At 47.3% G+C, this 27,104-nt stretch overlaps 1 protein-coding gene across 3 annotated transcripts in view; it reads left to right on the top strand.

The window, feature by feature from the left end:
* Positions 1 to 5,615: 5,615 nt before the first annotated feature.
* The window catches only part of FRMPD3 (FERM and PDZ domain containing 3), a 151,435-nt gene continuing 129,946 nt past the window's right edge, over positions 5,616 to 27,104 (top strand). For 2 of the 3 annotated variants that reach the window (XM_074392301.1, XM_074392300.1), the window contains exon 1: positions 5,616 to 6,140. The gene's annotated coding sequence lies outside the window, so the exon portion shown is untranslated. The remainder of the gene's footprint in view (positions 6,141 to 27,104) is intronic. The other variant, XM_074392303.1, reaches the window with a different exon arrangement.

The raw sequence follows: 27,104 nt of genomic DNA, 5'->3' as shown, positions 1-27,104 counted from the left end.
GACAGGCAATCTGATAGATTTATTCAGGCGAGTGCATTAATGGGCGCTAATGACTTAATGTGCTGTCCATTCCAGATAACATGTGCAATTTACCAGGACCTTCTGGAGATTGGGCTTTAACCCAAAGGAAAATTTCCAGCACACACAGCTGGAGGGCAGGTGATTTTGAGTAAGGGGAAGCCTGATATTACACCAAGTATGTGTCTACATGCATCCTCTATGATCTAGGGGTGTGGCTTGCTCTGCTGTAATTCCTGTGGGGGGAGATGGAGACCGACAAGAAGACAGATTCCCCCACCATGCCCCCACACCTCAATATTCCAAACAATTCTAGGCATTCATTCTGCACACTGCTGTCTTCAATAGAGATGGTGAGCCAAAAGGCAAACAGGTTCTGGGCATTCATTCAGCACTTCTCAAATGGGGGGTCTCTCTATCTCCTAGGAGGTAGGTACGCAGAACCACAAGATCAACACAGTGCATCTTTTTCGAGCTTCAATTCATGCAAGGATTTTAGAGACATGCAGTACTTTCATGGTAAATCAAACACAAGCATCTTACGGAGTAAAATGTGGAAGTTCTCATGTTTTCAAAATAAAATATGAGCTTCAAAAAAATTTATGTTTTTGGCCATGGGTGGCTTTCACTTCCAAATCCTCACTTTATTCTATGTTTAGGGATTCTCTCTCTCTCTCTCTCCCTCTCTCTCTCTCTCTCTCTGTGTGTGTGTGTGTGTGTGTGTGTGTGTGTGTGTGTGTGTGTTCGTTTTAAAGGTTGAGAAGTACTACCAATTACCATCTGTGTTTACCTTAATGTAGATTATTTTATAAGATTATCTAAGACTAAGACTAGGGACTGATAAATGTTGATGGGGGGGGGCAGAAATTGCTTTCAGAAAACACCCAAAGCCCGAGGAGCTATCCAGGGAAGGACACTCAGAGACGATCTAGGGATCAAAGGGCTTACTGAGGGAGGTATGTCTGCATATGCTGGAAGGAAATCTTGTCAACCCAATACTTAAGTAAGTGAAATGGGCAAAAACAAGCAAGGCTAGGAATAAAAACAGCCAGCTTCCCACAAGCATGAAAGAGACCTGGGCTTTATTAATGTAAGTAGTGGCTGCCTGACCCCAGTCCCCAGAAGAGGAGCCAGGAACTGGGTGACCGAATTCTTGTCACTGGGGCACCATGGTAGTATGAACCCCAATTTTGACACAAGGATCCTCTATCCATGACTAGGCACTTTTCCAGCAAGTTTCAGGGGCTGGGAAGGGGTGAATTTTGATAGGGAAGCTGGGAGCTAGCTGAGACTCTTGAAACTTGACAGGCAGTGAGCCCTGCCCAGCAGCTGCATTTGAGGGGAGAGGGTGTCTGCCAGCCAGCTTCGCGAAGGGGTTGGCGGGCACGGTGCAGCTCATCAGCCCAGGGTTGTTCCATGCCTGTCCCTTCAGTGTCTTCCAGCCCATACCGGGTGGGCAGGCTCAGCTAGCACACAAAGGGCCACTAAAAAACCCTCTTAGTATAATTGCCCAGCCTTTCGTCCTTCCTTCTCCTAGTGAGAAATATCTTTAAATGGTCCTTTTCTTCCACATTTTCTGCAGGCATTCTCTGTCATCCAGTGTTCCTGCTAGCTCCCAGTTTCCCCGGTATCTCAGTAGCTCAGGAGGCTTCTCTCCCTTTTCCTTCACCCACCATGTACCAAACACCAGAGCTCCTGGTTGGCCCTAGATGCTTTGGGGTGACTGAGTGTCTTGCTGAAAGGCAAGATGGAAATTAAAGGTTAGAGGCTGCAAAATTATAAAGTGAGTTCCCTCCTTGACCTTTCTGATGACATCATCCCCTTTGTACCCTCCCAGGGCCTGCTTAGCAACCTACAGAGTCCCCTCGCTGCCTTATGCAGATGCAGTTTATACTCCAGCCATTGATGACACCCTGTCCTTCAGGCATTTATCTTTTCCTGGGTGCTAATGAGTGGGTGGGCTGCCCCAGCAGAGGCAGGCAGTTCAGTAATGTTTCTGTGGGAAAGGCTAGTAATCTGTCCCTCTCTGTAATCTCAGCTGAATTCTTGGAGTCATGGCCTTTTTGGAAATACTATCACTCTATAGTCAAATAAGCATGGGTTCAAATCCTAGATTAGGTTCTAGTAGTTGTGTGACCTTGTGGAAATCACTTAGCATCCCCTCTGAGCCTTTTGGTTTACTTTAAAATAGGGATAATCTTGATACCTACCATCTTGGGTTTACTGTGAGGATTAAATTCGATAATGCATGTAAAATGCCACCACAGTGCCTGGCCCATAAAGTGTTCAATAAAAGCAATAATTATTATTATTAATTGTCATGTGGTTGGAATCCAGGTTCCACTATTTACTGCTACATGAGTCTTGGCTTTCCCTTCTGTAAAACAAGAATAATGATGTTACCTGGTAAGAAGGTTGTGGTGATCCTGAAATGCCTTAATGCATGTAATGCTCTCAGGCTGGCTGGAAGTCCTACTGGAAGAGTGCAACTAATTGTATCCCAGAGATGAAGAACTGCTGTCCTTTCCCTAGGAGTCGAGGATGCCTAGCTTGCAGTAAATGTTGGATCAATAAATGGTAGTCAGTATTACTATTATTACTGGAGGCCAGGATACTCTCAGTCTGTTTATCCCTGGATTCTCAGTTAATGGCGAGTTGGTTGCTTGGTTATTAAATGACGATTTCAGAGCAAAGTGCTAGTCAAGCCAGGCTGCCTCCATTCACTCTCAGTACGCAGGGGAGAGAAACAGTGCCACTCATTATGTTTGTCTCAATGTACCGACTTTAATAGGAAATAGACTTCTGGCTGGAGCGTCTTCTTTTGTCATCCAATTGTCATTAAGATTTGAAGAGACTGAGCTCTTACCCCCAGGGGATCCTCCTCACCAAATTTCAGTGCAACTTGATCCACGGTCCCTGTTTTACACGAAAGTGTTTATTTTGCTGCATATTGGTACGGAGTTCAGAACACTGAAGAATCTTCACCATGCTTTCTCTGTACCCCACCTCCTGCTCTCTCTCCTCCATCATTTATATTGGACATGGGAAGTACACACAACTTGTCAAACAACAACAATAAGCACAATAAAATCCCAACTACATGATTTTCTGGGGTGAGAGTTCTCTCCTTGGAAGTGAAAGAAGCCAGTGTGCATTGAGTCCTGAGAACTCACTTTAACCGAGAGCAAAAAACAAGGCGAATGCTGCATCACTTCAGACTGGAATTAGGCAGAATAAAAACAGAAAGAGGAGCCTTTAAATAGATGACTAGGAGGCAAATTGGTTTGAGAAAGAATGACAGCTACCATTTACTGGGACCTTTTATATCTGTTATCTCATTCAACGCTTCCAGTAACTCCATAGATTCTGCCATTGTCTTCACGAGTAAGGCTTAGAGAGGTTAAGTGAACTACCTAAGATGACACCACTAGTAAGAGGCAGATTCCAAAAGCCATGCATCTAATCACTATCGTAAACCAGACAGTGTCTCACTGGTTACCTAGGAGCCCTCAAATGTGTATTTGTCCAGCGACACAGTCCCTCTCAATACTCTGCCGCTTCACCACCTCTTCTGTATTTTGTTTACCACACAGCAGCTTGAATGGAGCCCAGAAAGCAGCAGAAGAGGGCTAATCAGATTCGTGAGAGGCACTTGTTTTAGTTCGTAACCCATGAGCTTTATTGTAATAACTGATACAAATCAACTTTTTGGGATCTGTGTTATTCATATTAATAAAGACTGAACTAGGTGAGGCTCAGGAGACCCTGGAGGGGATCCCACCTCTTGAGACACCATGCCAAGAAAATGGGCCAGGGACCATCTGGCTGCAAATATTATTATTCATACTGGACAGCTGCTTCCCGGCTCCCTCTCCAGTCTCTGGAGACGAGAGGCCAATTCTTCCCTGCTCCTCTTCATGTCTTTCCTTTGGAAGGATTAGAGATCAAGTCTGAGTCACTTCTCTGGCTAAGCAATTATTATTATTGTTATTTGCAGTAAGTCAGTGAGTGTGTGGCCCCACATGGGACTCCATGTGTGTCCCTTTGTGTGTGTTGTGTTACTCAGAGCATCTTCTCAGGCTGGGGTCTGCCTGTACATTTGCAAGGAATGTTGTGTGTTTCTCTCCCTGCATGTCTTCACTTTCACTTACCCTCTGTTTTTAACAATTCCATCAGCTTGGTTTCCCAGCTTCGGCTACTCCCATCCAGATGCAGGGAATTTCCATCCTTTTTTCAAGGTGGGAAGTGCCAGGAAGGAATCAAAAAGTGCACTCAGTGGATGGATGGCTAAATCTGCTAGTCAGCTACTCCACTGCTGAGTCCAGCTGCAGGAAGCCACAGAGCCCTGCGCCTGGAGCTCTCCTCTGTATCCTGGAAATTCCGAGCAGCCTAGGAGAACAACCCTTGTCCCACGATTGCCCCTCAGTAGTCCTCCAGCCTCTTCTGAAGCTTTAAACAAGTGCTTTAAAAGAACCAAAAGTGAGGAAATATTCCAACTAGAATGTATCTCTTTGTGCCAACAGCCTTCTTTAGAGTTCAGGAACACAGAAGATAACGAGGAGGGCTCACTTTTCACCTTAGAAGTCAATGTTTAGCCTCAGAGACGAGGTGCCTCTGACATTCGGAAATTCACCATGTATTTGTCATCACCAGGAGCTCCTCAACTCCGCTGCTTCCTCCTGCTTCTGTCTTCCCTGGCCTTAACGCCAGTCACTCAGACCCACTGTCCATCTTCCCAGTCTCTCCGGGTCCCTACTGAGGCTGCCCTTTTGGGGGAAGGAAGAATGGCCTTTTTTCTTGGCCCTCAAAACTCAGCAGAAGGGGTCTGGAGCCCGCTGGGAAACCAAGAGCTTCTCTTGAATCTCGGCTGCTGCATGTTTAGTATTCACAGCATGTCTCTAAAACATGTCCTGAGATCATTCATCAGGCACTGTGCTGTGTGCCTAGCTGCTCTCCTTCGGTGTGTGTGTGTGTGTGTGTGTGTGCGCGCGCGCGCGTGTGTGTGTGTGACCAGGACCCCTCTCTCCATCTGCTGGTGAACACACATGCACACACACTTTAACCTTCTTCCCTTCTCACCAAACCAATCGCATGCTCTAAGCAGACCTCTCCCAGCTGGCAGATCGCTCCCTTACTGAGGTGGGCTCCTGGGGTTGGGCCTGGGCTCGAAGCCACTCACACTCTAGTGCTGGGGCTAGGCGCTGAGAGCAGGAGCCCGAGCCGAAACTCAAGGTGCGTGTGGATGTTTGCGATGGTGACCAGGAGGGGAGCTGCAGGGAGGGCATCCCCAGCAGAAATCGAGCAAACAAGGGGCGAGAAGCAAGGTCAGGGGCCAGGGAATGGAGTCTCCGAAGCAAGCGGTCCGCTGCCCCTTCTTCTCCGCAGTTCACTCCCCGCCCCCCTCTCCCGGGTTCACTTTGGAAATTGGCTTGCCCTCTCGGCAGCCAGCAGTTCCCGGCAGAGTCCGGCCGGAACGGTCAGGTTCAAGAAGTGAGGCAGCGCCAGGCTGGGTGGCTGGGTTGCTGGGTTGTTCTTGGGAGATTCTTTCCTCAATTGTCAATTTTTTGCTTATTTTTAGTAGTGACCCGAGCCAGGAACTGCGCCTTTAAGCCGCTTTCCCATTCGGGGAAATCGATGCCAGCACTCGAGGGTCTGGAGGCGCCGGAGAGGCCCCTCATCCTGTACTCCCCTCTTTCCTCCCCCTCCTCCTTCCCCCGCCCCCTCTCCCCTCCCCTCCTCGGCCGTCCGGCCGCCTCTCCGCCATCCGTCACCTCGCAGCCTGCCGCACTCCTGGAGCGAGAGAGCGACGAGCGAGCCACGGCGATGGTGCCGCCCGCGGCGCAGCCATGAAGCCCGCCCGAGGAGCCCGCGCGCGCTGCTGCCATCCTGCCCGCAGCCCGCCGCCTGCGCGCCAGCTCCCCGCGTCCCGGGCCAGCTGCTGCCACCGGGCTAACCTCTGCCCGCCCCGCCGCCCGGGGCCGCTGAGCCCCAAGCCCATGTCGGGCTCGGGGGCACGGGCGCCCTAGTCCCGCTGCCGCCGCCGCCGCCGCTGCGCCGCCGCTGCCGTGCCTCTGAGGAGGAGGAGGAGGAGGAGGAGGAGGAAGAAGAGGAGGGGGAGGAAGGTAAGAGGCGCGCTGCCTTCAGGGGGGCGCGCCCGCAGTCTCAACCAGAGCGGGGTGGGTCACGGCGGGAGCGTTCCGCCCCGGAGCGGCTGGGGGGCGACTGGCGCTTGGGCGCCCCCGGGAGCCGGGGGCAGGGCGGGGGGCGCCCAGCGTCTGGCCGCCCGGAGTTTGGGCAGGCGGGGGAGCGGCCCGCTGCGTGCCCACTGCCCCAGCGAGTCGCCGGCTTGGCGGGCTCGTTTGGCCGCCGCGGGTGCGGGGTGAGGAGTCGAGCGCAGGAGAGTGCAGCGCGTTCATTATGGAGCCTTTGTGTGCGCGCCCGGGCTGTGGGCACAGTTGGGAGAGCTGGCGAGACGCGGGGCCTGGCTGCTGGGAGGTGGCCACTTCACCGGGGCGCACGGCGAAGCCGGAGCCCAAGGGCTGCCACAAGCAGCTATCTGAAGCATGTGCGTGGTTCCCGGGGCCATGTTCACAAGCGGACACGGACGCACACACACACGCACACACAGCCGCACCAGAAACCCGGCGCTCAGCCACACAGCCCCATGCAAAGACGGCACACACACACACACACACACACACACACGCACACGCACGCACACACACACACACACACACAGAGCTTCACTTGCCCCCTCCCACCAAGATGCTAATAAAGCTCAAACACATATACAGAGACTTGCACCTCCCCCCAGCGCTGCTAAAACATGCACGCGCACACACATACACACTCCTCTACTCCCCAGCCTAGTGCTTTGTAGCTTGGAGAGTGTGTATGTGAGTGTGTGTGTGTGTTTTTTCTCAGAATGGTCCTGAGAAACTACATGACAACTGCACATTACTGCAGATTCAGTACCTGCTGCTTCCCCACACACACATCCAACAAACCCCCACCACCACAACACGCAGCCACTGTAGACACCTCCACCAGAACCCTTAAGAACCCCATTCTGGCAAAAAGCGTGCCCAACTCTGATAGTCATACCCGCCACACTCGAGCTCCTGGGTTTCCTGCACACACACACACCACACCCCCATACACACACACTGAAACCACTGCAGGGGCAAATGTTTGACACCTTCCCCCAGAAGCAGGTGGCACATCCACCCTTGCAGCTGCAACTAAAGATCACTTGATCACAGCAAACGCCAAATTCTGCTAGACCTGCCCCCTCCCCTTGGCATCTTCGTCCAGCTGCAAAATCCTGGAGTCCACCGGGTGGTCTTAGCATCCTGCAGCTCTTACGGAGGGCGGGGCAGTCTCTGGACTCCTGCCTTTGGAGAAACTGCTACAAGAGCAAGGCTCCTTTGGGGGCGCCCTTCTCGGAGTGGAGGGTGGGGGACTCTGCTGACTCAGAGCGAAGCACCAAGTGAGTTTTCCCTGCTGGAGACCAGTATAAATGGCAAGTTCACCTGGGCCTAGAGGGCCCAGGATAGTATGGCAGTTCAGCCACAGGGACCCTCAGCTGAGAGGCCCTGTCCCTCCCTCCCCTTCCCTGCCTATCAAGCTCAGTGCAGGAGAAGCGGGGGGAACCCAGCTGCCAGCTTCTTGGGAGCTAAGAGAGGCTTCTCAGGAAGCCTTTGCTGTTTCCACTGAGCAAAGGGATCTTGCTCTACCCGGGGAGACCTCAACAAGACTTGGCCGTGCCCACGCAGACACGCCAGTGTCTACCCATTTTCATGGCTTTGTTTGTTTGTTTGTTCATGTGAGAGGACTTACCCAGCCTTAGCAGCTTGTCATGAGGGTACCTCTGAGGTGAAACAAGACATAATGTGTGTGTGGATGAGGGAAACAAGGTTGAGGGGAGCAAGGACTAGTGGGTTTAACTGGTTTAAGTAGAGATGCTGAGTTAGAATATAGACCTTGGTAAAATCGTGACGGCAATGGCTTCGACGTCAGAGTCCCTTCCCTGCTCCCGCCCCTCCCGTTGGCTGCTTAGGGCCCCTGTGGGTCCTCTCCCCACCCTTAGATTATTTAGGCGGGGCTTTGCTCCCTGCTCCGGCAAATTTGATGACAGAATCCCTGCCAGGCCAAGGTGTTAATAGGTGGTAGAGGTTTACTGCTTACACCTCACAGGTAACATTTGCATTTTTAAAGGAGACAGAGGAATGGCTCTGTTGGTGGGGCTTTCAGGCACCTGTGGCAGGACCTAGGCAAGAACAGTTTGTAGACAGCATCATCTGTCTACCGTCTGTGCCAAGGCCAGAGTTATTCGTGATGTGTGTGTGGGAGTGAGGGTGTCAGAAGGTGGGATGTAATTGTGGAGGGTTTTGAGGCCCACAAAAAGAAGGTTTCAATTGACTTGAGAGACAATTGGGAGGCACTGCCGGATTCTGAGAAAGGAGGGAATAAGATCTAAGCAATGAGTATCTAAGAAATACTCATTGCTGCGTGTGGAATCTCCCCTCTCCCTCTCTGGCACCCACCACCACAGCTGCCTTGCAGTTGTGTGGGCTGAAGGCCACCAGGGAGAAGAGGCTGGCCAGGGGAGGGTGGCAGCTGCCCCAGGCTTGTGGCCCTGAGGGTTTCTCAGATATGTGAGGCATTCTGCGAGTGGACAAACTATTGGCCCGAAGCCAGTAAGTGCCCCCTCCAACATAAGCTAGTGATGCTGTTGGTGCTGTGGCTTCTGTGGATAGTGCAACGAAGCCTCTATCGTGCTGGAGGAGAGGTCTGGGGACTCCTGTGAGGCAGGGGACCCCTCCCTCTTGTAAGTGGTGCAGTCTGAGGGTCTTGAGAAGTGAGCTGTGTGGTCCAGCTGGGGGATTTTGTGACCAACGGCATCCTCTGGGAGCAGTAGTAGATTGAGAAAGCACAACAAGAAAGCCCTGGGATTGCTGATGACAGCAGCAGGCTGGGAAAGGCAGTGGAGGTGGGGGTGGGGATGAGTACAGGGGAGTCTCGGGGTGGGATGGAGAGAGGACAGACATTGTCCCACCGAAGTAATCCTTCCTTCAGCCCTTGGAGGGAGCACGGGTGGATGCAAGACAATGGAAGCACTCTGTACCCACCCACCTGCACTGTGCATAAATGATTGAGCTGCGTGGCCAATGCCTGATAAGGCACTTGGAGGGGCAGCACCGATCCAACGGAGGAAAGATCCCTGTTTTTGTGACACCTCCAGGCTAAGTGAAGCCATAAGACACACAGACAGACAGACAGACATATCACACACAAGACACACACCCGTCAGGCACACCCCCACACCCCAGCACATACCTGGGGCAAATTGTAGGAAGTGAGGCTCATGCAGACAAGCTTGGTTTTGGGGGGTTCATGCCCTCACATATAGGCCCTAGCAATGATTGAGAGGGGGACTGGGATTGATACCTATTGATACTAGATGAAGACCCTTAGCTTCGACAGGCCCGCTGGAAGGAAGCATACCCAAGTCAGCTTCTCTTTGTGGGCCAGCCTTCAGGCCATTAGCATTCCCAGCAGAAAACTCTGTTCTGGGTCTTCTCTCAAGGACTTCTGTTTTCCTTTTTACCATAAATTCAGAAACAAAAACATTCTCTTGCATTAGCAGCAGCCAAAATGAAGGATTCTCAAAACGGGCTGGACCTTATCGTCTGCTGAGAAATCCCTGGGGCTAGGGGCAAAGGGGTAGGATAGGGAGCAACTCCGGAGAAGCAGGCCATTTTCCCTCCTTTCCTCCCCTCAGCTGAGCCGCTACAGGCAAGGACAGTGATCTTGGGGTTCTGTATTATTTCCCACCCATGACAGGCAGCACCCCCTGTTCTGAGACCTGAACAACAGAACGTTAACAGCCTGCAGCATACCAGTCGCCCAATCCCTGGTAGTCAGAAAATGCGCCTGGAAATGGGAATATGTGTGTAACATGGGGCAGGGGAGGGAAAGAGAGGGAAAGAGGTGCTATCTTGTGTCTGTAGGAGCAGGTGTGCCTGTTCGTGTGTGTTTGTGTTAAGGAACATGAGAATGACCAGGCGCGTGCACTCTCACAGCTTTCTCAGCATGCATGCCATAGCCAATGTTTTTGCTCTGAGCCTCAACCTCACTTTGCCATTAGCCACATCACTAGCCACCCTCAGCTTTTGAAAGGGCTCTCTGCTTGGTTCTACTATCTGGGTCTCCTTCCGGCCAAGTGACCCCTCCTTTTTTCTCTTTCATCGCTAGTTCTTCCTAGTCCTCAAATCTGGGTGTTCTCCAGCTCCTCCTGCTTTCCACTTTCTTTATTGACAAGGACGCACAGCCATGCCGGGCTTCTCCTCTCACCTCTTTACCAGCCATTCCCATTGCTCTAACCCAAACTTAACCCTGCCCCTGAGATTCAGGCCTATATTTCCAACTGCTTGCTAAACATTTTCCTTTGGATAGCTTGCCCTCAGACTCAGTATTCACAAACTCATCTCATTTCTCAGAGATGACTTGCTCTTCTCACCTTTCTTTTATCGTAAGCTTCTAGTCTCCCAGACTAGAAACCTCAAAGCCATCACTGACTCTTCCCCTATACCCCAGTCCACCCTGCCTCCTGTCACCACCTGATGTCCACACTGCACTAGTCTCTTTCCTTTCCAGTCCATAATACACACAACTGGCAGATTAATGTTGCAGAATAGCCTTTATTCATAATGCTTCTGATCATCATCCTTGCAGGGTGATACCTGATTGCCTGTGGGATAAATTTCAGCCTTCTTAGCATGGCATTCAAGGCTCTCCTTGTGTGGACCTAACCCTGTATATTCTTCCAATCCTATTTTTCATGCTTGCTCCACATCAGTGATTCTCGAATTTTAATGTTTCTTAAAATTGCTTGAGGGAACTTATTATAACGCAGATTCCTAAGTCCCACCTCCTGAGCTTCTGATTCAGTAGGTCTGGAAGCTGGAGTCCGGGAATATGCATTGTAACAAGCTACCCAAGTGATTTTGATACACTTGGTCTACTTGTGAAACAAAACCCTACATGGATCCTTCTACTCCAACCAAGTTTCTTATCCCAGGATCTCCTAACCATGCCTTGTACACTTTTTGCCTCTATGTTTTTGTTCATTCTATTGCCCTCACCAGGAATGCCCTTTCCTTTCTGCCTATGCTTCTCTCCTATTCAATGCCACTATTACCTATCCTTCAGCTCTATGTTCAAATTCACCTCCTCTGTGAAATCTTCGCTGGTCGTTTTAGACTAAAGTGATCTTTCTCTCCCCTGAACTCTTCTGTCTCTAAAATACATTTGGGGCTGGGTAAGGTGGCTCACGCCTGTAATCCTAACACTTCGGGAGGATGGCTTGAGCCCAGGAGTTAGAAACCAGCCTTTGCAACATAACGAGACCCTGTTTCTACAAAAAACTAAAACATTACCCAGATATGGTGGTGCCTACTTGCTGTCTCAACTCCTCGAGACTACAGGGAGGCTGAGGCGAGAGAGGATGGCTTGAACATGGGAGGTCGAGACTGCAGTGAGCTGTGGTCTCACCAATGCAGTCCAGGCTGGGTGACAGAGTGAGACCCTGTCTCTAAATAAATAAATAAATAAAAAGACATTTGGCAAGTACATCATTTCTTTTATTTTTTTTAATCCCTATAGCATATGTATCTTATACATAGTAGGTGCTCAACAGGCATATGTTCAGTTGGACCAAATGCTTGTTGATACATATTAGACAAAGGTTCTGTCACATCTCCCCCTGTACATTAGCTCACAAAACATATTGAGCACCAATTATGTGCAAGGCACTGTCCTAGCTGCTGTGGATAATACAAAAGATGAAGGAGGCTTCCTGTCCTTCTCCTTCTTGGTCATCTTTGAATTTACAGTGCCTAGTGCATAGAAGAAGTAGGTACTTAACAAATATTTGTTGACTGAACAAATGAATGAGTTCATGAATAAGTGAAGGGATGAAGTTGAGACAGGAAAAAACTTGAGCAAGGATGTAGGGTGGCTGTGTCATAGAGAAATAGGGCAGGAATGGAAGGTAAATCTAGGAGGATAGAGTGGGTATAGTGGATGACTGTTATTATTATAGAGAGGGTCTCACTCTGTTGCCAGATGAGTGCAGTGGCATGATCATGGCTCACTGTAGCCTCAAACTCCTGGACTCAAGTGATCCTCCCCACTTAGCCTCTTGAGTATCTAGGGCTATAGGTATATGCCACCATGCCAGCTAATTTTTAGTTTTTTGTAGAGACAGGGTATTGTTGTGTTGCCTATGCTGGTTCCAACTCCTGGGCTCAAGCAATCCTCCTGCCTCAGCCTCCCAAAGCACTGGGATGACAGGCATGAGCCACTGCACCCAGCCTGTCTTTATGTTTTCTTTTTTTTTTTTTTTTGAGACGGAGTTTTGCTCTTGTTACCCAGGCTGGAGTGCAATGGTGTGATCTCGGCTCACCGCAACCTCCGCCTCCTGGGTTCAGGCAGTTCTCCTGCCTCAGCCTCCTGGGTAGCTGGGATTACAGGCACACGCCACCATGCCCAGCTAATTTTTTGTATTTTTAGTAGAGACGGGGTTTCGCCATGTTGACCAGAATGGTCTCGATCTCTTGACCTCGTGATCCACCCGCCTTGGCCTCCCAAAGTGCTGGGATTACAGGCTTGAGCCACCGTGCCCGGCCCTGTCTTTATGTTTTCTTATAAGTATTTTCAACCTCAACCTCAACAAAATAAAAAAAAAAATAGTATAGTAACCCCCACATATTCATTATCCACATTAACTAATTTAACTAATTCTTACGACTTAGCCGTATTTGCTTCACCTATCATGCCAAACATCAAGCATGTCATTTTATTCCTAATATTTCTCTATGCATCTCTTAAAAATGAACATTTTTAACATAACTACAGAACTCTTAATGCATCTAATAAAAGTAACAACAACGCCTTTGTGTTATCCACTACCCTGTCCATAATCACATGTCATCAATTGTCTCAAAACATGTTTTAGAGTTGTCTTGTTTGACTCATGTTCCAAAACGGTTTCACACATGACATTTGGATATGTCTCTAAAGGCCCTTTCAACAGCCCTCTCTCTTTGCCCTGTCACAGAAATCAGGTATTTTGTTCTGCACAATTCCCACATTCTGGTTTGTCCTCTTATCATCAGTTAGCTTGTTCACCTATCCCCTATATTTCCTATAAATGGAAGTTAGCTCTGGGCTTGATTAGAGTCAAACTCATTTTTCTTTTTTTTCTTCTTTTTTCCCCCCTTTGGCAAGTTGATTTAAAAAAGATCATTCTGGAGGCAGGAAGACCAGTTAACAGGTTGTTGCAATAGCTGTTTGGGAATAGAAAGAAGATGGGTGAATGGATTTGGAGGCAGAGGAAGCCTGATTTACCTACCAGTTGGATGAGTGGGTGAGGAAGCATGAAGAGGTCAAAGATGATTGTAAGGCTTTGAGCCTGCATAACTGAGAGGGTACCAACTGAGAGGGTACTCATCCTATGTGAAGGATGAGTTTTTAATGAGAGCAGCAGAAATCATGGTTAGATTAAAGGAGGGACTTTCTCACAGTAAGAGGCCATCTGTTCTGGTTTTTTCCAGATAATACTATCTTTCCCAGAAAAAAAAAAAAATCGATTAGTGATATAGCAAAACATTTGAAAATGTTTGGAAAATATTTGGAAACGGATTCCTTATTTTTTGTTAACTGCAAAATAGTTAAATTTTCAGCCTCAGAGCCTTGAGAGGGAGACAGTACACAGAACTCTGAATAGAGAGAAGGTAATGCTGATACCTCCCTTGCAGATGAGCCTACTGTCCCATGTCATCATGGGTTTCTGAGTCATCAGGCTTGGGTAGAGGAGTGGAGGATGCCAGAACCTGAGATTTCTGTAGACACAGCCAGTGAGCATAACTCAAGACCCATGCCCTTCCTTGATATTCCCTGAAGTCTCTATCCCACACCCACTCTTCCACCCAATATGGAGGCTGTGTGGACCCTCAGTGGACCATGGCAATAGTGTTTTTGCCAAGGTCAAAAATTGCCGAGAAGCCCTGCGATAGTCACTGGACTCTGACAAAGCCCCAAGATTATTTCAACACCTCAGTAGGAACTTACTTAAGGCGTTGAATCGGATTAGGTGAGAACTACTCTCAGCTCCATCCCATCATATCCTCATTCATAAACCCTTTTCTCTCTCTTCCTTCCGCTAGCTCATCTTTCTTCTTGCATTTTCTTCTGCTTCCCTCTCTCTGCTGTCTCTCCCAGCATACGTTTATTCTCTCAAGTTAATCAAACACTGGCCCCTGCAGCCCATTGTGTCTCAGATTGATCACTTAAGCAGTGTTATTGATTGCCCAGAAAACCTTAGGAAGTGGGAGTGTTCTGAAAGCTAGGATCTGGCAGCTGATTGGTTGCCTATGTCTCACTGGGCAACCTAAGCTCCTCTGCCTTCTAGAACATCCTGTGAGAAGGTGAGGGAATAAACAGGGGAGATCATCAGAGGGCTTCACTTATCCTTCCTTCCTACTGGAGTTAAGGCGTGGGAACGGGAGTCTATTGGACCCTCTGGGATCTAGCCCTGTACTAATGTTGTGGTGAGAAGGAGAAAGCAAAGGCCCTGCTCTTTAGAAATTCATAATTTAACAGAAAAATAACATTCATATTAAATAACTAAGAGTAATACAAGATGGGAAACAATTACAAGCCACATTTCTTTTTTGCTCTAAACCGTAAGCACTGTAGGGGTTCGAGAGGTTGAACCTGCGTAATGTTTTGAATAACATGTGAGATTGAGATCGTTGACTAGAAAAAGAGCAGACTTCTGAGGGGGAGGCACAGTGTAGAGAAAAGGCTGGAGGTGGAAATGGTCAGGGTGTTATCAAGAAACGGTCAGAAAGAACTCTGACTAGAGGAGAGGGTGTATATGCGGACACAGTGGGGGAAAAAATGATTGGCTGGGTATGGGATGCCCAGATTTGAAGGGCCTTTGATGTCAGAAGGAGGAGTTTGGAGTTGGAGAAACCTTGGGGGCTACTGGACAATTATGCAGAGTGGTTTACGGTGGTAGTTAGCTATGCAATTGGAAGCAGAATTGATTGGAATAAGGAGACACTTGAGACCAGCCTGTAAGATACTACAGCAATCTAAGTGAAAGGTGATGAGAGTGGTAGCAGTGGGCATAGAGAGGAGGATCAAATCCAAAAAGCTCCCAAGGCATCAGCGTGGCTGATGAACCACCAAGTAGTTTTTCCTGGCTTATTTTTGTCTCACTCGTTTTTTCTTCTTAGCCTCAATACTTACACTTTCTTTGTCTCATGCCCTCAGGACCTTACGGTGGCAGTTTCTGGAGCTAAAGTGAAATTGGGCATTATAATCAGGGAACCATCCCAAGTAAAGTAGATGTACATAGTGGCCTTCAGTGCCATGACCTGAAATAGTTAGCAATGAGGAATCTGGCTGCAGAATGCAGTCGAAATGATAGCCAAGCTGGGGTGCTCCCCCATCAGGGAGGCTAGAGGCAGGTCATGCCAGTGTCTGGTCTGTTTTAAGCCCCCCAAGGCTTCTGAGAGCTGCTGAGAGTGAGGAGATATCTTTAAACATCCCTTGTAGAATCAGTTTGAAAACTCTTCTGAGCACTTGGGAATCATCTCAGTGGAGGTCACACCTGTGCCAGAGTATGGCAAGAGCTACCACAGCACTTTGATGCCAGCTGGAGCCCTGTTGTTGCAGCTGGTATGAGGAAGCAAAGTGAGGAGTTCACAGGTAGGTGGGAGAGTTATGGCTGGGGCCTCTGCCTGTTCACTTGCCTCCCCCACCAACTTTCCCCTCCTCACCCAACCCACTGAACGTTAGTCCTGACCAGGTGTCTGGGCCGGGTTTGCCAGCCCTTGATTGGAGGGAAACAGAGAACTGCAGATAAATGGATGTTTGTGAGATTTTAGCATCCTTTTGCTGGTTCTTCTTGTGGGAGCGTATGATGCCTTGTAAAGATGAATGAGTACAGTAGTTCTGCTCAGGCTGTGGGCTCCTAACTGCCAAGGGAGCTCTGCTCCAAGGGCAGGACCATCCTATCAAACAGGCCTCTCCTTGCTTCTGATCCAAACCCACTGGGAAAACAGAGGAACAGATGGCTAGACTGATGGATGAACACACGTGTGTGTGCGTGCGCATGCAAGTGCACACACACACACACACACACACTGCATAGTCTGTCAACCAGTAACCTTCAGCACTTGTCTGCTAAAGATTGCTGTTTTGATTTCTGTAAAGTCTTCTGGTTGTGGATTTGAGGTAGGGGTGGTGTTTGTTGGCTGAGAAGGGGGCAAGTCTCCGGAGTGGAAAATGCTTATGCAAGTGAAGGATTGAGAAGAGAGAATGCAAGTCACTGACTAGGGTAGTTTTTATATTTACTACCCTTCTCATGGAAAAGCCCATTGAAGGCAGAAAGAAAAGGGCATGGTGGCAACAACTGGCTTAGGAGTCAACCAGGTAAGTGTCAAGATCTGTCCATTTGGAGATTCTGCTACAATCTGCACTCACTGTTTCTCTCCTAAGTTTTGTCATTGGTTTATGCATCTTTTCCTTCAGTAATTGTTCTCTTTATCATCCCACTTCTAACCTAGACCGAAGCAAGTTGGTTTCAGATGCTTTTCCAGTTGCCACAGGGAGAAACTGAAGTACTCAAAGGATTTTTTTTTTTTTGAAACAGGGTCTTGCTCTGTTGCCTAGGCTGGAGTGTGGCGGCAACACCATGGCTCACTGCAACCTCCGCCCCCTGGGCTCAAGTAATCCTCCCACCTCAGCCTCCCAAGTAGCTGGCACTACAGGTGCGTGCCACCATACCCAGCTAATTTTGTTTGTTTTTGGTAGATATGAGCTCTCACTATGTTGCCCAGGCTGGTCTTGAACTTCTGAGCTCAAGTGATCCTCCTATCTGAGCTTCTCAAAGTTCTGGGATTATAGGCATGAGCTATGGTGCCAGTCCCCAAAGGATGTTGTAAATAAATTTGCCTCCAATCCTGTATTAATGTGGCCAGGAATCTGGATCTTGCTTTTGCGGACTGGGATTCAGAAAACCAGCCCATTCACAGGGCTGGCGAGGGTCCTGTGTGTCGCACTGGCTCTGTTGCCACCATCAGTGAAATTGCAGAGAATGCAGATATAATTAATAAAGCGAGTGTTGTTCCATATTCATTTCGTCACCTACAGTCGAGCTGTAATCTTTGTAATATGTAGAGAAATCACTCACTGACAGAGAAAAAGGAGGGGGTTCTTTAAACAGACCCACCAGTCTGCTGCTGCTGCCACACAGTATAGTGTCTGTCACCTGCAAAGTCCAAATCATCATTGGCTGTTGGGTATGCTTTCTTTTCTTCCCCCCACCCCGGGCTTTAGAGATTTCCACACTTAGTCTAAATATAGCTTGTCCTGCTTTGGAATTCTAGGTGATTGCTGGAAATGATAAAGTCTGGCCTTTAACCGGAGCTCCAATTGCATTTCATTATTACCTTTAAGGACATTTTCTCTTTGGAGTTTACCACCATTTTAAATTCATTACGTCTAAAAGCAAACTCAGGATCTCCTCTCCAAACTTCCCCTCCACGCTGTTTCCTAGCTCCTGCCCCTCTTCAGCTGGCTGTAGCTCTGTCTCTATCAATGACACCATCACTCTTTTGATAGCCTAAGGCCTGAGACTTGGAATCAATCACTCCCTCCCCACTCCAGTCAGTCACCACAGTGTCTTGGCAGTTTATCTCTCACATGTGCCTCATGAATCCACCCCCTCTTGACCATTCCCACGGCCACCATCAGAACCCAAGCTCTCATTACCTCATGCCTAGATTACTGCAGCAGCTTCCTAACTGGTCTCTCTGCATGGAGCCTCCCCATCAGCACCAAGTGATCCTTCCATGCTGTTGCCAGAGGAATCACTTTAAAACATCTTTCATCATGTCATTCCCTGCTCAAGAGCCTATAATAGCGCCTTTTTGCTTACTATGTCAAATAGAAACTCCTCTCCCTGGTATTTGAGGCCTGCGTTCCACAACAGCTGGGATTCACTATACTTTTAGATAGATAGATAGATAATAGAGATACAGATGTGTGTGTGTGTGTGTGTGTGTGTGTGCGTGTGTATCCCACTGCCCCACTTCTTCCCAATCCCCAGACTCCCCTAGCCCCTCCTTGCTCTCCCTGTCCACTGTGCCCCATTTGGTGCTTACTTTTGTCCCTTCTGTCTTTTTTTTTTTTTTTTGCTCTTCCCCCAGCCTGCAGTGGCCCCCTTTGCTCTGTCTCTGCAAATCCTTCTGTTGTATCTCTAACCAACAAGCTCCAGTCCAGCCTCTGCTATGAAGACTTCCTGATTATTCTAGCTCTCATTGGCTGCCCCCATTTTTTAAATGGTAATTTTTCCCTTATAAAAGTAATGTCTATGCATAGTAGAAAACTTTGATAATACGGAAACATATAGAGGGCAAAAAGGCACCCACAATTCCACCTCTTCCTTTGTGAAATCTGCAGGTTTTCCACCACAATTCAGCACTTGATCTCACCATCTTATATTGTTTCAATTTTCCTTTCTCCCCAGCTAGAGAGTAAACTCTTCAGGGGCTTCTTTCATCAGGGTATCCTCCAGTACAGAGCCAGATACACATTGCAGGGGCTCAACAAACACTAATTAGTAGAGGAAGGGGAGAAGGACTGTGCATCATCAGGCTGTATCCTTCCCCACCCTCCACCATGGCCTAGAGTACAGGGGTGCATGCTTCAGCATCAGGGCTTGGGACTTCATGCCCCACACAGCCAATGGCTCTGTTACTTCCTCTTCCAGGTGAGGAATGGTGCCCCTGGGGAGAAGGGAATGCACGTCAAGAGAGGGCGGAAAGCTTAGGGTGCAAAATATCCTGGAATTCTGCTGTTTCTGATGACACAATCCCCTTGCCATGCTGGATTTTTACCCCTTTAGGAAGCCCCTAGGTTTGAAGCTGGAAACTTTAATTTATCCTGGTGGCCAGAATGAGCTTTTCCTAATATGTTGGAATTAACTGGCAGAAATCCGCAGTTGCCCCCTTTACCCATCATACTAAAGGGGAATCTTTTATCCGGGCCTTTGCGGACCACCTACCAGTTCATTTGCCTTCCCTGTTTTGTCTCACTATTAAGTATTTTCTCCTGATTTCACCAACTAATCCCTTCACTTTAGCCAACGCAGCCGGTGTGCCATCTCCTCAAAAACTGAATTTTGGAAGTTATCTGCTATCTGCCACCACCCCTGCAACCTCAGCTCCAGGCCTGGCTCAGTGTAGTCCTTCTTCCATAAATACTGTCCCTATTTTTCTCCACCACTGAGGTTTGTGACCCCCCAGCAACATGATCTGCCATTGACCTCATACTCAGTGTGCGAGATCTTCTGGGTGCCTGTGTAATTATTTTGTTTTAAAATATTAACAGGTACTTGCTATTATATGACTACATCAAAGTGTTCCCTATCTATTTCCCATCTGAGTTTTATAAAAAGCATCAGGCAGAGTGTGTACTCTGGAGTCGGCCTTACCATTTAGTGTATTTCATATTTGAATACACATTTTTAACATTTCTGAAACTGAAATGCTTCTTATGACACATGGTTCATTGTAGTTTAATTGCCAGCATTTCTTCTTTCTTAGGGAAATGTGAGAAAATGTTGCCCCTTACAGTTGATATCATCTTAGAGTCAATGAAATGCAGTACTGTTACTTAACCTCTTGAGACTCAGTTCCTTTATCTGCAAAATACCTATATCAGGAGGCTATTGTTGCAAGAACTCAAAGATAATATTTCTATAGCACTCAGCATGGGGCTAAGAGCTATACTTTCCACTTTGGTGGAGGCTTAATAAATGTTAGCAATTGTAATCCCCCCACTATATAAACTATAAACCCCACAAGGGCAGGGACATGTTGTTTCCGCTTCTAGCAGATGGTCTGAAGTGAAGGATGGAAAAAGGTTCCCTTTCTAAAAATATCTCCTTGCTAGACTGCCAAACAGACGAAATTTCAACATTAATCACTCCTTTGAGTTAAGGCATTATCTCCAGAAGACCTCTGTTAAAATGCAAATATGTCACTTGGGAAAGTAACGCGTTAATTCATTAGCATTCCTGATCCCATTAGTGCAGATTAGTTTATCAGATTAACTAGCTGTCACCAAGCAAACTCTGAGAGTCCTAGGATGGGGGATGGTAAGATGTGATGATTTCAGGTGGGAGTGGAGCTAAGGGACCAGGTAGTCCTGAGTCTGGGGCCACCTCTAATTTAATCTTGCCTTTTGGGGTTTGTTTGATGGTAAGATTGTGGCTCTGTTCTGTGATAAACTAGAAAGGGTCTCAGTGACATAGAGAGAAACACGTGGGTGGGGGGAAATGCAAAGCTGGAAGGAAAGTTGGACCTTAGAGATCATCTAATCCAGTCTCTCCCTCAACTTTTTAACTCATCACCAAGGCATTCACTGCCTCCCAAGGTAGCTCATTCTGTTGTTGAACAACTCTAATTAGCACATTTTTTTGATAGCGAGCTGAAAGCAATCTTATACTTCTTTCCTCCTTCCTCTTGGCAGCCCCTTTAAAATATCTGAATATAGCTATCACGTTCCCTCAAGTCTGTCTATCTTTTGACTTTTGTTTTATTTCATTTCTTTGGCTAAATCTACCCAGTTTGCTTAATGATTCCTTTTGTGATATGGTTCCACAGCTGAGCTTCTTATCCTGGAGGTCCTTGAACCTCCTGAAATTTTATGTAGAATGTTGGCTTGTATCTACATGTCTAGAAAATGTTCTAGCCTATTGGCCCGATAGAATATTAGTCACTTCCTTTGGCAACAGTCCAATCTGTAAGGCTGTCTGTTAGGGTCCTTTCCAGAAGTGAGCACAGTACTCTTGGAGTACTCAGAGTAGCACAGAGTAGTCAGAATGCTTTTATCAGCTGCCTGATATTGCACAGTTCTCAACTTTGCTGAGTTCTCAATTAATGGATGAGAACTTCCTGTTCTTAGGTAACTGACCCTTCCCAAGATTAGGTCACCTGATTCAAAAGAACACCTTTGTGTCCACCCTGCTCAGTTCACCAGCTTGATGACCATCTTAGCTATTTTAAGGGGAGCTACTAGAGGTCACTTTTGGGGACCTATCTGGTCAAGTCATTTAATAAGCTGGCAGAGGAGCAGTGTGACTGAGTACAGCCCTCAAGTTATCTCCAGTGCCTCCCATTTTTCTAATTCTGTGCGCTATAAAGAAATGATTGGTTCTTTCTGGGAGAACCCAGAAAGAGGACCAATGTTCCCAGCTAGACTTTCTTGAGGCATCATGCCCAGTGGGCTTTAGAGAATGGAATTTGGGGGACTGGTGGTGTCAGTGGAGAACAAATTCACAAATGCCAAATGATTCAGGAAGTACCAGCTATCAAACATGAGTGTGTCAACATGAGAAATAGACATGTCTAGGCTGGGCACAGTGGCTCACACCTATAATCCCAGTACTTTGGAAGGCCAAGGCGGGTGGATCACTTTATGTCAGGAGTTTGAGACAAGCCTGGCCAACATGACAAAACCCCTTCTCTACAGAAATACAAAAGTTAGCCAGGCTAATGGAGTGCCCCTGTAATCCCAGCTACTCAGGAAGCTGAGGCAGGTGAATCGCTTGAACCCAGGAAGTGAGATGCAGTGAGCCGAGATTGTGCCACTGCACCCAGCCTGGGTGACAGAGTGAGACTGTGCTGAAAAAAAGAAAAAGAAGTAGACACGTCTTGGAATAAGCTCTCCTCTATTCCCTCCATACTAGTCTCCCAGACACAGCACACAAAAACATAAGTATTAAAGACATTTGGGACTGTATGAGATAGGAGTAGGCCAATTGGTAAGTGACAACCACCTATACTGTGTGGCACGAAAACAGCCAGATCACCAGAGCCCTCTGGCCATGTTTATCTCCCCTATGGCCTGATGGTTCATTTAGTCTCACCATCACTGCCTTCCCTGACTGTAAAGTTGCCTGACTTTCCCACCATTACAGACACTCTTTAAGGCTTAAGTAGTAAGGACTGTTATGAAATGCAACTACGTTATCTGAGAGGGGAAATACATTAAATAAAATACCAGTCCTTTAAGCTGGTCTACCAAAAAAAAAAAATCAGCAGCTGGCCAAATACGTTTGAGAAATGAGAAATCCATACCTACCTCTCTTAGAGCTTCGTATGGGCATTAGCATATGAAAGGCTCTGAGAAGTTTTGCAGTAGAGAAACTCACTAAAAACACAGTTTTGTGGCTTTCAATACTTATTTGACTATAGGTTGCCATTCTCCTTCTTTTCCTCCTCAAATACACCTTGTTAACCGCCACATAACAGCTGTGGAGAACAAAGCTTTCGGCCATGACCCACAATTTCACACCTTGCTGCATAAATGACTCAGTGCACCCAACGTTCTGCAGAAATGGGACAGGGATAGGTGGATTTGGCTTTGTGGGGAGGTTGTACAAGACTCTTGGGACAGGGAGAAATCACTGGGAGTCTAGGGGAGGGGACCTCAAAATGGAGATGAGGACCAGACAGGGAATGCTGGAGACAAGCTCCCCCTATCAAACAGTTTTGCCATGGGCCAGGCCTGATAGATGCTGTGCTCTCGGCTCTGAGCCAACAGTGAACACAGTGGAGCAGCTTTGGCCCGGCTAGGACCCTGCAGGGCCGTTTGTGGTCATTGGCTTCTCAGCTGGGGCCTTTCCACTTTCATTCCCCGTCCTGCTGCTCTCCACTTCCCTCCCTGGGCCTCTGGCGCATTTTCAATTTCTCAGTCTACTAGTTGATCCATTTCATTTGGGTCATGTTCTTTCCTCTTCCCTTCAGTGGGACTGAGAAGGCCTTTGAGTTTGCTGCTGCCAAAGGGAAGAAGGAGAGGATGGAGTAAGAGGAAAGGCAAGGAAAATGACATGGCCTTTTCTGCAGTGCACGGGGCAAGTCTGTAGTTTCTCTGGACCCTCAGAGAAGGAATAGGCCGTTTTATAGCCACCACTGAGCCTTGGAGCAAGGGATACCATAGATTCCTCTGGAGGCAGAGAAAACTCCCACCTTTAGCCAAGAGAATCTAAGAGGAGTTGACAGTCAGAAAGGCCAGGGGTAGCCTTCTGGGAAACAGAAAGACATGAGGCTCGAGTCTAGCTGATATCTGTTGAAATCAAGTCACGTTGGAGGGGTGTGTGTGTGTGTGTGTGTGTGTGTGTGTCAGAAAGAGAGACAGAGAGAGACAGGAAGTGTATGTCTGAAGGTAAATCTGCAAGGTTGAATTTTTCCTAACTGGAGAGGCCTGGGAGACACCTGGATTTTTGCAGGGGTATATCAGGATCACAGAAGTGACTTGGCAGTGGGGAGAAGGAATACATTCTTTGTAGTGTGATAGCCCTGTTGTCATCAACGAAACAAATAAGCCGTGGGAAGATGGAGCAGAATTGTTTTTTTTCCATTTAATGTGAAAAAGTGTAAGAGTGTGTGTGTGTGTGTGTGTGAGAGAGAGAGAGAGAGAGAGAGAGCAACCGAATGTGTGGTGACCTCTGAGGACTGACATCAATACCTCCCCCAGCTGACCACGTTTGTGGTCCATAGGCACAGATTCACCAAAAGACCTAAACATAGGAATATAGATAAGTAATCCTCTATTTATAGGGGACTTCCTTTCCCCTCACGCCTTGTGACTACATCACTAAAGGTCTATTTATCATTTATCATTGTTCCTTTTACATGGTACATCATGTCTGGCTGATTTTGCCTAGTTCGAATGCTTCTAATGCCAATGACTCAAGATCCTCACTAGGTAGTTTATTCTGCTCCCTAACTGCATTAAGGTTAGAAAATGTGTTTTCCCCCCCTCTCACTAGATTATTTCTATTTTTAGATGTGAGGAGTCCAGGTGCCTCTCTCTCTCTCTCTCTCTCTCTCTCTCTCTCTCTCTCTCTCTCTCCTCTCTCTCTGTCTCTCTCTCTCTCTTTTCATTTATCCTCTCCCGCACCAGGGTCACTGAGGACTACAGTATTAGTCCACATTTCTATTCAGACAGAGACTCCTAGAGTTTGCTTTGCAGCCTCAAAATGTACTGACCACCTTACAGTTTGGGTACCAAATGCCCCCTCCTGTTCTAAGATCAAGATTTCCTTACATTTCCTTTTATTCAACATATATTGATGATCTTCAGCTTTTGCCTGCCTGGTAGGCCATTCTATCTTTCCTTTTTACTTCTTTGTGCCTTCTCCACTACAAAGACTCTTTCCACTACCCAGAAACTGCAGAAAACCTGCTAATCTTCTCACTGCTACACTGGGCTTCTGCAGATCAACCCTTTGGAAAGTTCAAGACTAGCATTTTGTGCAGTCAAAAAGCCTACCCCTACTCTACTTTTCCCCATCCTGGGCAGTCTATTAAGGCAGGGTGATGTGGTTAAACAGATGAAAACATTGAAGTAGGGGAAAGCAACAATTTTACTCCCCAAGTATGATCTCAGGATTTACTAGATGCCATGGAAGACTGAAGACAATAACATAGGCCTTGCCCTTAGGAAACTTGTTCTCTAGCCAGAGAAAAGCACACAAATAAACTTGCAGGTGAAATATTTTTTCATTCAACCAACAAGTATTCATTGAGCACCTCCTATGTGCCAGGCTCTGTTGTAGATGCTGGGGATATAATGGTGAACAGGACAGACAAAAATCCCCAATCTGCTGGAGCACGTGTTTCAATGGGACACATGTTTAAAAGTGAACAAATAATCACTATTTGTATTGATATGTGCTAGGAAGGAGAGAAACAAGGGGCTGTGCTGGGGAGTCACAAGGAGCTACTTTAGCTAGGGTAGTCAGGAAAGGCTTCTCTGAAGAGGTAACATTTGCATTAAGAATTGAATGGCAGCTGGGCGCGGTGGCTCAAGCCTGTAATCCCAGCACTTTGGGAGGCCGAGGTGGGCGGATCACGAGGTTAAGAGATCGAGACCATCGTGGCCAACATTGCGAAACCCCGTCTCTACTGAAAATACAAAAATTCGCTGGGCATAGTGGCGTGTGCCTGTAGTCCCAGCTACTCAGGAGGCTGAGGCAGGAGAATTGCTTGAACTCAGGAGGCAGAGGTTGCAAGGAGCTGAGATTGTGCCACTGCACTCCAGCCTGGCTCCTAGTGACAGAGTGAGACTCTGTCATAAAAAAAAAAAAAAAAAAAAAAAAAAAAAAAAAAAAAAAAAGAATTGAATGTCCTGAGAACAGTCTACATTGTGTGCCCCAGACTACAGGTGGCATCAGATTTCAGAAATGAGAAAAATGTGGGCAGGAAAAACTAGGAGAGACTTCCTGGAGGAGATGGGGTTTGGCTCAGTCCAGTTCATGAGACAGAGCTTTGGCCACCAGCTTTGCAGCATTGGCCTTAATTTGGCAAAACTGAGAGATACACCGCCATTTGGGTAGAGGATTCATAGTCTTCTCTTTGGAATTTCACACAACCACTATAAGAGAAAGGATCTTCAGCATTTCTCCAGATGGTCTGACCATAAAACCCTTTTGTGGGCTGGGCACGGTGGCTCATGCCTCTAATCCCAGCACTTTGGGAGGCCAAGGAGTGCAGACTATGAGGTCAGGAGATCAAGACCATCGTGGCTAACATGGTGAAACCCTGTCTCTACCAAAAATACCAAAAAATTAGCCGGGTTTGGTGGCAGGCATCTGTAATTCCAGCTATTCGGGAGGCTGAGGCAGGAGAACTGCTTGAACCTGGGAGGCAGAGGTTGCAGTGAGCCAAAATTGTGCCACTGCACTCCAACATGGGCGACAGAGAGATACTCCATCTCAAAAGAAAAAAAAAAAAAAAACTTTTGTATTTCACACCTAATTGTTTCCAATAAACATTGATAATTTTCAGGTGGGACAAAATCAGAACCATGACATATGGGGAAACCAGGGGATTATTGTAGCTACAAGTGGAAGTCATGTGGTGGAGAGCAGAGAAAGATATGTAGAGTGGGGCTGCATTATGGTAAGGGTCATGAAGCGTACTTTGGACTTGATCCAGTGGACACTGAGAAACTGCTGTAGGTTTTTGAGCAAGGAAGTGTGTATTAGTCCATTTTCACACTGCTGATAAAGATGTACCTGAGACTGGACAATTTACAAATGAAAGAGGCTTATTGGACTTACAGTTCCACATAGCTAGGGAAGCCTCACAATCATGGCAGGAGGCAAGGAGGGGCAACTCACATCTCACGTGGATGGCAGCAGGCAAAGATGGCTTAAAATGGTTTTAAAACCATCAAATCATGTGAGACTCATTCACTATCATAAGAACAGCAATGGAGAGACTTGCCCCCAGGATTCAGTCATCTCCCATGGGCTCCCTACCACAACACACGGGAATTATGGGAGCTGCATGATGAGATTTGGATGGGGACACAGAGCCAAACCATATCAAAATGAAAAGAAGAAAAGGTTAGTAAGAAAGGGTTCTGAATACCTCTTGGTAACCAGAATCTCTCCTTTTGCCCAATACATGTGGACTGTCCTAGAGTAATATGGTTATGAGCATGGGCTCAAATCCCAGCTCTGCCAGTTACTGACTCTGAACCTGGACAAGTTACTTAACTCCTCTGTGCCTCAGTTTTCTCCCCTTTATAATAGGGTGGTTATGAGGATTGAACGAGTTAATAATTGTGAAGTGGATAGAACAGTGCTTATTTAGTTAGTACTCAATAAACTTTAGCTATCATTATCCAGAGAAGAAACCGGTCTGAGGAGGGTACAGTTTGGAAACTGCCCTTAATTTGTATATTTGGGTCAAAGTTTGGTCAGCTGAGGATTCTAAGACACTGTGAACATTGCCTAGGCTTAGGACTCACTGTATGCAAAGTCATTGTGGACACTCTGCCCCAATCATCTTTTCTATTAGCCTCCACCAGCATCTAAAATCCCCAGTGTTCATTAGTAGCAATCTAAAGATTCAAGCATTTTTAACCGAATTAAAGTCTCCTCTTATCTGGCAATGAAAAAAAGAAATTGAGCATTAGATCACTATCCA

This window comes from Saimiri boliviensis, chromosome X (genome assembly GCF_048565385.1).
Source record: "Saimiri boliviensis isolate mSaiBol1 chromosome X, mSaiBol1.pri, whole genome shotgun sequence".
Lineage (NCBI taxonomy): Eukaryota > Metazoa > Chordata > Mammalia > Primates > Cebidae > Saimiri > Saimiri boliviensis.
The sequence above is the reverse complement of the archived record's forward strand: the minus strand, read 5'-3'. Positions and strand labels throughout refer to the sequence as shown.